The sequence below is a fragment of the Halichoerus grypus genome, chromosome 3 (genome assembly GCF_964656455.1).
Source record: "Halichoerus grypus chromosome 3, mHalGry1.hap1.1, whole genome shotgun sequence".
NCBI classification, from domain to species: domain Eukaryota; kingdom Metazoa; phylum Chordata; class Mammalia; order Carnivora; family Phocidae; genus Halichoerus; species Halichoerus grypus.
The window spans coordinates 4,093,223-4,107,026 of NC_135714.1; the positions used below are offsets into that span (position 1 = coordinate 4,093,223).

At 54.3% G+C, this 13,804-nt stretch overlaps 1 long non-coding RNA gene across 5 annotated transcripts in view; it reads right to left on the bottom strand.

The window, feature by feature from the left end:
* Positions 1-13,804, bottom strand: part of LOC118532342 (uncharacterized) — a 53,981-nt gene that overhangs the window by 14,192 nt on the left and 25,985 nt on the right. The window contains exon 3 of one of the 5 annotated variants that reach the window (XR_013446254.1): positions 11,406-11,486. The exons of the other annotated variants lie outside the window; for them this stretch is intronic. This is a non-coding gene — a long non-coding RNA (uncharacterized LOC118532342). The remainder of the gene's footprint in view (positions 1-11,405; positions 11,487-13,804) is intronic. 5 annotated transcript variants of the gene reach the window in all.

Here is a 13,804-nt window from a genome sequence, read left to right on the forward strand (position 1 = left end):
TTCCAGTTTGTGGTCATTTGTTATGGCAACCTCAGAAAACTCACACGGTGTGTGTGTGGAGGGGCGCCTGGGGGGCTCAGTCGGTTGGGCGTCCAACTCTTGATTTCAGTTCAGGTCACGATCTCAGGGTCGTGAGATGGAGTCTCACATTGGGCTCTGCACTGAGTGTGGAGCCTGCTTAAGATTTTCTCTCTCCCTCCCCCTCCTCACACACTCTCTCTCTCTAAGCACACACACACACACACACAAGGTCCATGCCCCGTTCACTGCACTGCCAGTCCCACACAGGGCTGGCCCCATCTGGATGAACCAGAAGCATGTGTGAGTCAAAACCTCCTTGCCTCTCGGATTCATCACCTGGAGCCCCTCCCTGACATGCTCAGAGCGGTCTGAGGATTGGTTTTTTCTTTTCTAGAAACTCTGATGTCACAGCAGCAATCCACTGGACTCCATCTGCCTTTCTTTATGGCAAGCACCTCGCCACATTTAGAGCAAGAGGCTCTTGTCATCCCTATAAAACAGTAGAGGAGAGAGACCACTTAGAATGAATCCCCTGAGATCAGAAATCAAATGTCCTGGTAAGTAGTAGGGACAAGTGGGAAAGGACTTTGAAACAACACTGAGCATAAACAGAGTCACAAGAGGGCTTTTGGAGCCGAACGCTCTCCTTCGGGCTCCAGGTGCGGGTGACACAGGTGTGTTCAGGCTGAGAAAGCACAGTGTGTCCTCACCATATGTGCCCTTCTGAGTACCTGTAGGTGCTAGTGCCGCAAGAAGTTTTACAAGTGGAGCCAAGAATTAGGAACATCAACTTATTTCACCCTAATGCAACGAAACTTTAGATAAAATTGGAACGAAGTGCTGACTTTTAGGACCAGCTAAATATAAGTCGAGGCTTACAGGGGCGTGTTTCCTGGGGTGATTTTTCCAACAAAGTCCTGTGAGGGCATGATACAATGTCCCTCGTGTCCTTTTTCCTTGACAGCCCCACTGTGATGCTGAATTTTACGTGTCACCTGGACTTGGCCACTGGATGCCCAGATAGCTGGTTAAACATTCTTTCCGAGTGTGTCTGAGGGAGTTTCCAGAAGAGATTAGCATCTGGATTGGCAGACTGAAGAAAGCAGATGGGTGAGCCTCGTCCAATCCAGTGGAGGCCTGGACAGAACAAACAGGGAGAGGAAGGGCGCATTCGCGTTCTGTGCTTGGGCCCAGACACTGATACCCTGCGACTGGTCTCCCTGTGCTCAGGACCACAGACCCGACTGAACGTACACCACCAGCTCTCAGGCCCACCTTCGAACCACACCGCCAGCCTGCGTCACGTCATGTGAGCCAACATCTAGAATGAGATTTATTATAAGGACTTGGCTCACATGGTTATGTTCCTAGATGTGTCTCCCCACCGACTCTGTTTCTCTGGAGAACCCTGGCTAATAGAACCACCCCAGAGAGTTCTTTCTCGACCATATTTGAATGTCCTCTTGGGGAGCCCGCCTCATGCTCACCTTGCCGATCCCCCATTCCGTGCCCGCTCCTCGTCTGACACCACAGACCTGGCGGGCCAACTGCCTGTGACCCCAGAGGCTCTCCGGCTCCACCTGCCAAACTCTGCCCCTTTGCTGGGAGTCACAGCTTCCCCCGCTGTCTACGTCATGTTTGCCTGATTTGGGAAGAGTCCCACCATCTGGGGGACAGTGGCCAACGCAGACCTTACAAGTGAGAGGGGTCTCCACGTCAGACAGGACAGCGGCGGTTATGGACCAGCCTGTGTGTGGTCGGTCATACTAGATCCCAGGGCAGCCCTCACAAAGCCCCACGAGCTGGGGGGCTTAAACTAATTCATTCTCTCTCACTTCTGGAGGCCAGAAGTCCAAAATTAAGGGGCTGGTGGGGCGGGTCCCTTCTGAGGGCTCCAGAGGAGAGTCCTGGTCTTCTCCCACTCGTAGGGGCACCGGGCTCCTTGCTGATCCCTGCCAGCAGGGCAGCGTCTTCCACCTGTCTCTGACCTCTGCTTGCGACCTCACGTCTCCCTCTTGTGAGCATGCTTGTGATCCCGCTGGCCCCACCGGGCTAATCCAGGAGAGCCTCTCCATCTCAAGATCCCTAACTTTTCCACTTCTGCAAAGCTTCTTGCCATAGGAGAAAACACGGTCACAGGTTCTGGGGACTCGGGTAAGGACATCTTCGGGGGGCCATTATTCTGCTCTGCACAACCACCTTCACTCCCCCGTCTGGCCACCCCTTGCTCCTTGCTCTCCCCTAACTGCCTAGAGCCCACTGATGTCCATCAGGACGTTCTTCCTCCCTCCTCCGGCCACCTGCCCACCCATGTCCTGCAGCTCTGAGTCCCGGTCAGGGACAAGCTGTCCATGTTTACAACTGAAAGATTCAAACCGCTGACCAATCTCCTATTCGCCGGGGGGCTTTGAAGAAGGCATTGACTGTCTCAGAAGCTCTACCCCATTCTCTCGACAATGAGTCTCATGCTCCCTGCCGTGTCCACTGTGGAAGGGAGACTCATCTCTGTCCAGCCCCTTCTTAGCCACCACCCCCCAGTTAGGGTAACGGGCAGGTGAGTGGGCCACGTGGACAGGTGAGCCAGGGACATCAAAAGCCATGCAAATCTGCCTGAGGCTTCTGCTGTCCAGGTGATGCATGGGTAAATGGCGCATGTCTTGGCTTCCCCAGATGGACATTTTCCTCCAGGGGCCATCCACAAGGGCCCTGAGCTCAAGACTTGGATTCAAGAGTAAGAGTGTCCCACGGGGGCCTTGAATCTCAGACGTGCACAGTACCCCAGCATCGACAAGAGTCCCACATTCCATCCGGGTGCTGAGCACTCATGTCAAAGCAATAAAGAGCAAGGAGCTCTAGACAGTTCGGGGAGAGCAAGGAGCTCTAGGAGTCCCAAGGGATGGAGACAGAGAGGGCGTGGCACGTCTAGAGGCGTGCAGGCCTGGGTGCGTGACCACTCAGCAGCACCAGAACCAGTACTGTTGCTCCCGATGCCCACCCAGCGGGCTGTTGTGGGACCGAGTGAGACGTGAGGGGCTTCGTAAGTCCAGCTAAAGTCCAAAACCACCATGGACCATGTGTCCACCGAGGGATGGATGGATAAACAAAGTGTGGGAAATCCACACGATGGAATACTATTGAGCCTTAAAAAGGAGGGGCGCCTGGGTGGCTCAGTTGGTTGAGCATCCAACTCTTGATTTCAGCTCAGGTCTTGATCTCGGGGTCCTGGGATCGAGCCCCGCGTCGGGCTCCCTGCTCCACAGGCAGTCTGCTTGTCTCCCTCTCCCTCTGCCCCTCCTGCTGCTCTCTCTCTCTCTAATATATAAATCTTTAAAAAAAAAAAAAAAAAGGAGCGATATTCTGACACACACTACAACATGGCTGGACCTGGAGAGGACACGGTGCTCAGTGAAATAATCCAGGCACAAAAGGACAAATCCAGCGAGTCTGGTGACACGAGGAATCTAGTTGTCAAACTCCGAGACAGAAAGTATTCTGGTGGTGGGTGCCAGGGGCTGGGGAGGGGCTGGGGTGGTTGTCATTTAATGGGGACAGAGTTTCCATCCTGCAAGATGAAGAGAGATCTGGAGCTGGGTGGGGAGACGGCATGATGCAAACGTACTCAATGCTACTGAACTACAAACTCAAAAAACCGTTACAATAGTAATTTTTATGTGATGTGTTCTTTGCCGGTTTGTTTTGTTTTTTTTTTACACGTTATGAATTACCACCATCACCTTTATCATTTCCCCCACCTTCCTCATCCTCGTCTTCATCCCCATCACGGGGTCAGGCTGGGGTGGCTACGGGTTTCCACCCAGGACCTGCTGACTCTCGTGCCCGGAGCTCGCTGGAAATCAGGCTTCAGCAGGAGGCAGAGCCTGATCCAGGAGCAATGGGCGCCCAGGGCTCAGGCTTGCACACCAATCCTGCTGGAGGACCACCCGGGACATGCATGTCGCCCAGGGGAGCCGGTCTGGCGAGGCACCTGCGAGGGGAGAGGGAACGTTGCTGGAGCCCCCACAGGAAATGTGGACAACACTCCCCAGGTCCACATGGAGTGGGTGCTCTTCCCAGCTCCCTTTTGGAACTGACGAAATCTGATAGGGTTGGAACGGAGGGAGGAGGGCAGGGCTGTCGGGCAAGTTCAACCAGGGAAATCACACGGCGGTCCCGGTGGTTAAGTGTGCTAAGAGGTGACTGACCAGATGATTGAAATACGTTTGTACTAAAAATATTTTTAAAGCACTCATCTTGATTTATACCCGAAAGAAAATACCGCAGAGGAGAATGAGTTTTTAACTCGAGTAGCACTTATGCCTGATCTAACTAAATTAGCTCCTTTGAACTGCTGGTTTTGCTCTATGCCTGTAATAAAAATAACAATAATGTGCATTTAGAGGGTGTTTTTTCCTCTAGAAGCACAGGACTTCCGCGGTGAACAATTCCCCTCATCTGTGCAGACCAGCGGGGTGAGGGGCGAGAGAAGAGGGGGAGGGGGCGGGCACGAGTTTCCCAGCAGCTGATCATGTTTGGTAAAATCAGCAAATTTCAAATACACGAGAAAGTGGATTTCATGGTGCTCTGAGAAGCCTAGAGACAGATGGGCCAGAAGTCAGGTCTTTCCCTCTGTCCGGAATGGAGTTATGTCCCCCAGTGTGGTGGTATTTGGAGGCAGGGCCTTTGGGAGGTGACTAGGTCAGGAGGTCATGCGAGTGGGCCCCCCGCCCCGGGATGGGATCTGTGCCCTTGTAAGAGAGGGAGAGACACCAGAGCCCCCTTTCTCTGCCTGGAGGGATGGCTCCCAGTCTCTGTCCTGTGCTGACACGGGGGCCTGGGGACACAGCCCCTCTTGACTGGCGAGCATCACCCTTTCTGGGTTGTCCATTGGGAAGTAGCATGGGTCAAAGGAAGGGATTTGCCCAACACCAAGCTGCTGGAAGTTCCCATGGCCCCTCTCCCGGCTAAGCAGACGCCCCTTGTTTCATGGGGAGGGGAGGGAGACAACAGCTTCTAATCCCCTAGATCAGAATTCTGGGTGATTGGGGTACGCTGGCCCAGGAGTCACCCTGACGGTTCCTCTCTAAACCCACCGTGGCCCTTTCCTGGGGAACTAAGGTCTCTTCAGGGCTTCACGGCCCAAAACAGGTGGCAGAGAGAATGACACAGGGATCCAGGTTGGGGGCACAGGTCCCTTGTCCACCGTGACCCAAGTCAGAAGTACTCTGGCCCAACACTTGAATGCAAGGTGCTTTTCTCCCCCCTTTCCTATTCCACGGTGTTTATTCATTTCCCAGGGCTGCCCTAACAAAGTGCCACCCCCTGAGGGCCTTCAACGACAGGACCTTATCGCCCTGCAGCCCTGGCGGCTGGAGGTTCTGGATCATGGCTTCCGCGGGCTGTGGGAGCATCGGCTCCAGGCCTCCCTCCGAGGTGCTGGGTTTGCTGCCGTCTCTGGCCTTCTTCCTGGGCCTGGACACCTCCGCCTTCATCTGCATGGGGTGCATTCCCTGTGCATGTCTGTCTCTGGCCCCAAACTTCCCCTTTTCGTAAGGACACCAGTCACGCTGGAGCAGGACCCACCCTAACGGCCTCACTTTCACCTGAACACCTGTAAAGACCCTGTCTCCAAATAAGGTCACATTCTGAGGTCTTGGGGGTTAGGTCTCCAGCACATGAGTTAGCGGGGGACACATCTGAATCCAGACACAGTGTAATACACACACACAGAAGTATGTGAAACAGAAGCGTCCAGCTTCACAGCGGTTCTAACCCATGGGACCTCCTCCAACGTCAAGAAGGAGAACATGGTAGGCCCCCGGGCGCCCCTGGGCCCTTCCTGATGGTAAGCCCCAGAGGTCACCAGGATCCTGACACTGGTGTCATGGTGGCCTTGCTGGGCTGGGTAGCGTGCCCCCATTGCACGTCCAAACCCAGAGCCCATCTTGGCCTGTTAGCCGAACATCACATAAACGGAATCATACCCTGGAGTCTGCCTTCTTCCACGTAACACCATATTCATAAGGCTGACCCCTTATGACCCCCTGCCAGAGGGTCCTACGGTGTGGACACAGCGGTGCTTACATCCGTTCCACCGTGTGGACACAGCACCGTCCCCTCTGGCTGTCCCCATGGGGGCCTCTGCAGACAGGCTGCCGGGAACGGCCTGCACGTGCCCCCCTGCCCTGTCCTGACAGCTGGCCCTGACTCAAAGTGAATTGCAGGCAGAACGGAAAAGAACATCCAGAAGAAGCTGGACTTCTGTTCTCAAGAGCACGGCTCCCAGTGTCCCCCGGAGGGCTGGCCATTTCTGGACGTCAGCCCTGTGCCACGCATTTATCAACTTTACTGAGCATCGTCTCCTCCCCACCCTGAAAGGTGCCGTCCAGGTGCCCCCCTTCACAGGTGAGATGCTTCACAGGTGACAGGTGAAGGGGTCAGGCGACCTGTCCAAGGTCACACACACATCTGAGACTGGAACTCTGGCCTGTTCACTGCTAAACCCTGTGCGTGTTTAAATGCGAAGGAAAGGCAAGCCAGGGAACAGGAGAAGTTTTCAAATCTAACAGCCTCATTCCAGGGGCGAACTGAGCAGACAGTCACGAGGGGCAGCGCGGGGCAGGCTGGCTCTAAACCGGCGAGAGACCACTTAATCCTCCCCGGCCCGGATCCCTCCCTCTAGTAGCTCCTGGACCTCAGCGAAGGCCGTGTTCTGACTCCAACAAGCTGTCTCGGATGTGTTAAAACCGCAGGGCAATTTAAATGTGTTTTGTGTTTCACGACTTACAGCTGAGGCCCCTGAGAAAGCCTGGTCAGACAGCAGCGCGAGCACATGTTAACGGAGCACAGCGATGCGCGTTACTGCTGGGCTGCTTAGCAAGGGGACCACTCCTCTCTCTCCCGGAAACCTCTGAGCAGCTGCTCTCACCGGAGAAATCTCAGAGACTTCATTCCTGGAGAGAAGGTGGGCTTTGTTCCCTGCCTTCCTGACCTCTGTCATGCAGTCATTTCAGATCTGCGCAACCACGGGGAATCCGAAACAGAATCCGAAATGGAATCCGAAATGGAATCCAAAACGGAATCCTCCCGAGATGCGTCTTCGGCTCAAGCCGTTAGCGCCCAAGCCTGCCCCTGTCCCTGCGGGCCTCCCCTTCTCAATGACCAAGGCTCTGGTGGCCTCTGACCCAGAATGACCCATGGCCAGCACTCTTGGGGTTACAAAGCCCATTCGCAGCGAGGGGACACGCCGGGCCATCCCAGGGGAGAGGAAGGGGGCTTGGCTCTGTTTCACCTGAGGAGAAAACGGGGTGCTACGCCAAGCGCCCCAGGCACAGTGGGAACAGCAGGGCCAGAGCTGGAGCCCCGCCTTGCCCTGCTCCCTCACTCGTCCCAGGGTTCCAGGCACGGGACCGGGGACATCCCAGCTTCCAGTCTGCATGGGGGAGCAGTGTGATGGAGAGGGAATTCAATGAAACAGTGAGGTTAGTAACAGTAATAACCGGCCATGACGGGTAGACTTGTGTCCTCTCAAAAACTATAGGTTGAGTCCTAACCTCTGAGACCTCAGAACATGACCTTATTTAGAACTAGCCATTGTAGGAGTAATTAATTAAGCTGAGGTCATACTGGAGCAGGGGGACCGTCATTCAATATGACTGGTGTCCTTACAAAAAGGGGACATTTGGACAGAGACAGGTACACAGGGAGAACGCCATGTGGAGAGGAAGGCGGAGAAGGGGGAGATGCTTCTACAAGTCCTTGAGCACCAAGGATGCCAGCAAACCCCCAGGAACCAGGAGAGGCCCGGGACAGGCTGTCCCTCAGAGCCTCCGAAGGACGCAGCCCTGCCGACACCTCGATTCTGAGCTTCTGGCCCCAAAACTGCAAGAGATTACATTCCCAGTGTGTGAGCCCCCCGTATGTGTACGTTAGTACAGCAGCCCCGGGAAACCGAGGCACGGCCCCTCGCTCAGCAGGGATGTGCGAGAGCTTTATGCTGGGGTGCAAACGTCGGCCACCTTAACCGGGTACTGTCACAGCATGGCATAAGTACGAAGCCTTGTGGGAATGATAACCGCCAACTCGGGAGCGCCAGTTACTTCCGGGGCAGGGGAGGGGGATGGGCACCAGCAACATCACGTCTCCCATTTTGGAAAGAAATCTAAAACCGTAAATAGCGTTAGTGGGAGGGGGGGTCCATGGATGCTTTTTAGTTATTTTCTGAATTTTTCTGCATGTTTTCAGTATTTTAAAAATCTTCTTAATTGGTTCTGATATGTGGGACGGACATTTAAAAATCCAAGAATTTGGACTAAACCCTGAGAAAATCTCCACACGTCTCCTGGTACTCGTTTCTGTCACTCTGTCACCAAGGGTTACTCCGTCCCTCCGTCCAGGTGGTCCAGCCGCCAGGTCTCCCTCCACTGCCCCTCAGCCCACTCACACGACCCCCTTCCCGCCCTCGCCCTCCTGGGGGGCGGGCGTCTGAGTCCTAGATTTCCCTTAGAGCAGCACACTATGTATAATGCAGTCCCAAGGGTCCGAGGACACATGATACCGCTTCATGGGGTTTGGTGATCTATGCGACATAATCTACGGGACAGCCAGTTATGATCCGTGACCAGTGTCAACTTTTCCAATGGATAAAGGTGTCTGGCCTACCTCATCAAGGTCGTCAAGGGGCAAGATCAGGGTTGGAGGCCCTGCCCCAGCCCCAACTCTCCCAAAAGGGGATGGGGTACTGAATACTGAGCCCCACCTTGGGCCCCCTTTCCAGGTGTTGTCTATTTACCCTCAACCCCACCTCCTTCCACCAGGTGATAAAGTGGCCCCTTACTGCCTGTCCTCTGCCTCTGGAACACAGAGGTGATCCTCTGGCCCCACTCCTCTTCCCCCCCCCATCTGCCTGGCTATGCCTCAAAGACTCAGCTCAGGCACCACCTCCTCCAGGAAGCCTACCTGTGGGACTCCAGACCCCTCCCCTCTAGGACAGTGCCTACACATTGCCTACCCTGTGGGAGACAAGCAGGGAATAAACCCAGGTGTGTGTCTGTCTCCCCCACTAGCCTATGAGTCCCCTAAGGGCCATGGCCATGTCTTATTCATCACACACAAGGCTCGGTGCAAAGCAGACCTGCAGGGAATGATGAATGAGCCAAGTGACTTGTCCAACGTCACCCCTGCTCCACCTGCGCAGACGTCCTGACTGTCTGCATCCAAGGTCCAGCCTTGTGTTAACAGCAGGGACAACAGGCAGAGGGGGGAGGTTGCCGGCGATCAGCCTCGAAAACCGGAAAACAAGCCGGCCTCCAAGATGTCCCTTCCAGAAAGAACCAGAGCTCTGGCCCCAGGCAGCCTCCCCGGGGACACCCAGGGACCTGAGAGAGGCCGGAGTGACCACTCTGAAACCAGGGGCCTCGCCTGGACTCAGGACTGAGGGTCATTTTTCCAGATCCTCAACTGGACATTTTTTTTTTAATTTAGAAACAAAATGCTTAATAAAGAAGTAACGCGTGCTTGTTAAAAAAAAAAGAACCCGACAGTTGAGAGGTATAGAAAGAAGTACATAAAGCAATGATGTAATTGCTGCCCCCCTCCCGCCCAGCACTATGAACTGGGCATGGATCCTTCCCGCTATCTGCCCCCCACCACACACACACACACACACACACACACACTTATTTATTTTACTACTGCTTGGTTTAAACACTCACATTCTGTCACCCAGCCCCAGCCAAGTCTTGTGTACTTTGTCTAGAGGGAGGCTCTATTACATAGAATCCAATACTCCTCATTCATAACAATGTGGCTAAATAAATATTATCCGCTGCACAGAATCAAGAAACGGTATAAGAGAGGGAAAAAAAGGAATCCTACCGCGTTAAACCTACTACTCAAAAGAGAATCCTCTCTGGGTCGATCAAACAGAAATCTGCTTTCATTCCTTCATTCCACAAATACTTCCTGAGTACCTATGTGGGAGCGGACACTGCTCTAACCAGTAAGAAAAAGCAGGAAACACAGCAATAATTCCTGCTCTCTTGAGCTTCCTTTCAAGTAGAGAGAGGGAGACACTAAACACAGAAATAAATAAAACTCTAGAGTATGTCAGACACTAGGCTCCGAGGAAAACACAAGGCAGGAAAGAGAGCAAGGCGGGCCCGGGCCCGGGTGTGTGCCCACAGCCCTGGGCCCCTGCCTCCCAGCGGGCACCCACCTGTGCCCGGGCCCCGCACCTGCAGACGAAGAGAAGACATCGCATCTGGAGCCTGGGCTCCGGCCTCCTGAATGGCCAGCCAGGGGCCACGGGCTGGGAAGAGGCCAGAGCTGTAAGTGAATCAGCTCCCCGGGCGTGGACCGTGACCAGTGAGACCCACGACCCCTCTCTGGGGACTACTGGTGTCCTGCCACACGTGACCCTCCACGGCCCTGACACCCTGCTTCCTGTTTGCACCTGCACTTCCTCGTGGGAGAGGCCCATCCACGCTGCCCCCACCCCCATCCTATTCTCAGCTCACACTCTCCCCGGTGTCTGTCCTGCGAGGGAGGGGAGGGGAGGGCTGCAGACGTGGCAGGGGTTCCTCGAGGCACCCCCCAGGCCCGCACTCAGGGAGCAGCTGGGAAGGGAGCTGAGCACAGACCTCTCCTCTGCAATACCAGGTCCTACTTTTTCCCAGTCCCAAAGCTCAAAAATTCATCACAAAGTAAACAGCCACGAAACCACAATCCAGGTCAAGAAACAGGGCACTACCAAGGGCTCCAGGAGCCCCCCCTCCCCAAGCCAGGGCCCCCCTCCCAGTCCAAACCCCTCCCAAAGTTAACACGCTATCCTGACTTTTACGTGAAACACTTCCTCCTCTTTAGAGTTGCCACCAAGCCTGCGTCCTTAAACGCTGTGCTTTCCTTAAACAGCATTATCGTGGTATTATTGACAGGCAACAAATCGTCCTTATTCAAGGCATAAAATATGATAAGTTCTGACCCCATTATACATATGTGTCTCTCCCTCCCCCCCATCCCCTCTTCTCCCTGGAAGCCACTGATCTGCTTTCCACAGAGGGTTCCCACCAGGCCACTGTCCCTCTGCAAGTCCCCACACAGCTCACCTGCACCGCAGACCCCCACCCTCTCCGATCAGCACCCCCCCCATTGCTGATCACTGGGCCCTGACTGCACACAGGAGGGTGGCCGCCTGCCCCAGGACTCCAGACCGGCTCCCATCTGGGAAACCCAGCAAGCTTCTCCGCTGTCCAGCAGGCTGGACCACACCTTCTCCACGAAGGTCTGAACCCCACCTGGGGAGGCCCCCTCCACGATCCTTCCTGCTTGTCTTTCCCCTCTCGGCCCCAGGGCACCACATAGAGCCCTTCCACGTCACAGCCACTCACCAGAGCTTACAGGTCCGTCCCACCACACTTCCGGGCTGACCCACCGGGACCCCAGGCTGCTACACGGACTCTGGCCAGGAGCTGGAAGGACATCCTTGCTGAAGGAATCCAGGCTGGCCTTTCCTTCTTCCCGCTCATTAAGGATATTGCTCACCGCCTCCTGGATTCCACAGTTTCTGCTGAGAAGTCAGCTGACGCGCTAGCGGTCACTCTCCTGAAAGCAAACGTCCTTTATTTCTGGCTGCTCGGAAGGCTCCTCTGTGTCTTCAGCATTTGGCAGTTGGCATGGGGTGGAGAGATGCGGTTTTGTTCTACTTGTCCTGCTCTGGATTCACAGACACTCCCGAATCCATGGCTTACTATCTTTGCTACGGCCTAAACTGTGTGCCTTACCCCACTCCACGTCCCCAAAAAGGCATGAGTTGAAGCTCTAACTCCTAGCACCTCTGGATATGACTGGAGGTCGTATCATAAACAGGTGATTAAGTGAAACTGAGGTTTTGGGGTGGGCTCTAGTCCAACCTGATGTCCTTCTAAGAGGAGATGTGGACACAGAGAGATACCAGGGATGTGTGTGCACAGAGACCATGTGAGGACGCAGTGGGAAGCCACCACCTGCAGACCAAGGACGGAGGGCCCAGGAGAGCCCAAACCCGCCATCAGCTGGATCAGACTTCTGGCTTCAGGGCCACGATAAAGTAGATTTCTTTTTTTTTTTTTTTAATATTTTGTTTATTTATTTGACAGAGAGAGACACAGTGAGAGAGGGAACACAAGCAGGGGGAATGAGAGAGGGAGAAGCAGGCTTCCCGCCGAGCAGGAAGCCCGATGCGGGGCTCGAGCCCAGGACCCTGGGATCACGACCCGAGCTGAAGGCAGACGCTTAATGACGGAGCCACCCAGGCGCCCCGATAAAGTAGATTTCTGTTGTTTACGCCACGCCAGCGGTGGGATTTCGTTACAATGGACCCAGCAAATGAGGGCAGTCTCGCCCCAGATCCCAGCCATCAACCCTTCAATATTGCTTCCAGCCCATTTCCCTGCTTTTTCTTCTGGAACGCCAATCGTATGTACGATAGACGTCCAACTGGATCCCACCTGCTACGGTTCTTACCCTCTTTCTGGTGTTTTCTATCCTTTGACCCTGCACCTCATTCTGGTTTTTTCTTTTCGACCCTTCTCCCAAGTCACTGAATCTCTCTTCAGCTGTGTCACCTGCTGTTAAACCAGCCACCAGGCTCCTAATACCACATATTGTACTCTGAGTTCTTACTTTCCACTTCGCTGCTTTCTATAGCTCCCAGTTCTTCACTGAAACTCTCAACCCTGTCTTGTAAGCTCTTCGAGCACAGAAAACAGTCATGTCGAAGTTCTCATCTGGTAACTCCGTTGCTGGGTTTCCTGAGGGTCTGTGTCTGTGGTCTGTTGTTTCTGCTGAGCTTCCATGTTGCCCAGTCTCCTCGCGTGCCTAGTAGTCTATTACTGCGCACAAACACCGGACTTATGACATAGGAGTTTAGGATGATGTTACCCCTGTCCAGAAAGGATTTACATTTGTGTCTGCCGGCTATCTGGGGCACCAGGAGTCCGAATGGTCTCCCCACAGTTTCAGGGGTTCTGGTTATGTAGAGCTAAAGTGCAGCATCCGCGGGGTCTGTCTGCTTCTGGCTCGCCCTCACGTATGAGGTCAGCCCCCTGTAGTCCTAACTCAGAACAAGGCAGGCTTGCCAGGTCAGGTTCCCAGGCTGTTGTAACAAATTACCACCAACTCGGTGGCTGAAAACAACACACACTGATTTTCTTACTGTTCGGGGGAGCGGAAGTCTGAAATTAGTTTTATTGGGACAAAGTCAAGTGGTCAGCCGGGCTGCCCTCCCTCTGGAGGCTCTAGGAAAGAATCCTGGCCTTTTCCAGCTTCTAGAGGTGCCCATGTTCCTTGACTTGTGGCTCCTCTTTCCATCTCCAAAACCGGAAGTCCAGCATCACACATCAGTGGTCACAAGGCCTTCATCTTCTGTGTCAAATCTCCCTCTGGGATTATGTTTAGGTACAGCTAACTAAGCCAGGATCATCTCCCCATCTTAAGAGCCTTAATCATACCTGCTAAAGTCCATTTTCAATGAAGGGAAATACTCACAAATTCCCGGATTAGCCCTTGCTATCCTTGGGGGCCATTGTTGCGCCGACCACAACCCTGGACTCCTGTCCCCTGGCCGTATGAACCTGTCAAGGCACCTCTCACCATCTCGGAAAGCATGCTTAGATCACCATGGCCCCAAATGCCATGCTCTGCTGCCTGAGCCTCTGTCCACCCCCCCTCCACCACCACCCCGCTCTGAGATCTTGCCCGGCATTCCCTGTCTTGTTGCTTCTCTAAAACCCACAAGCGCTGTTTTTAT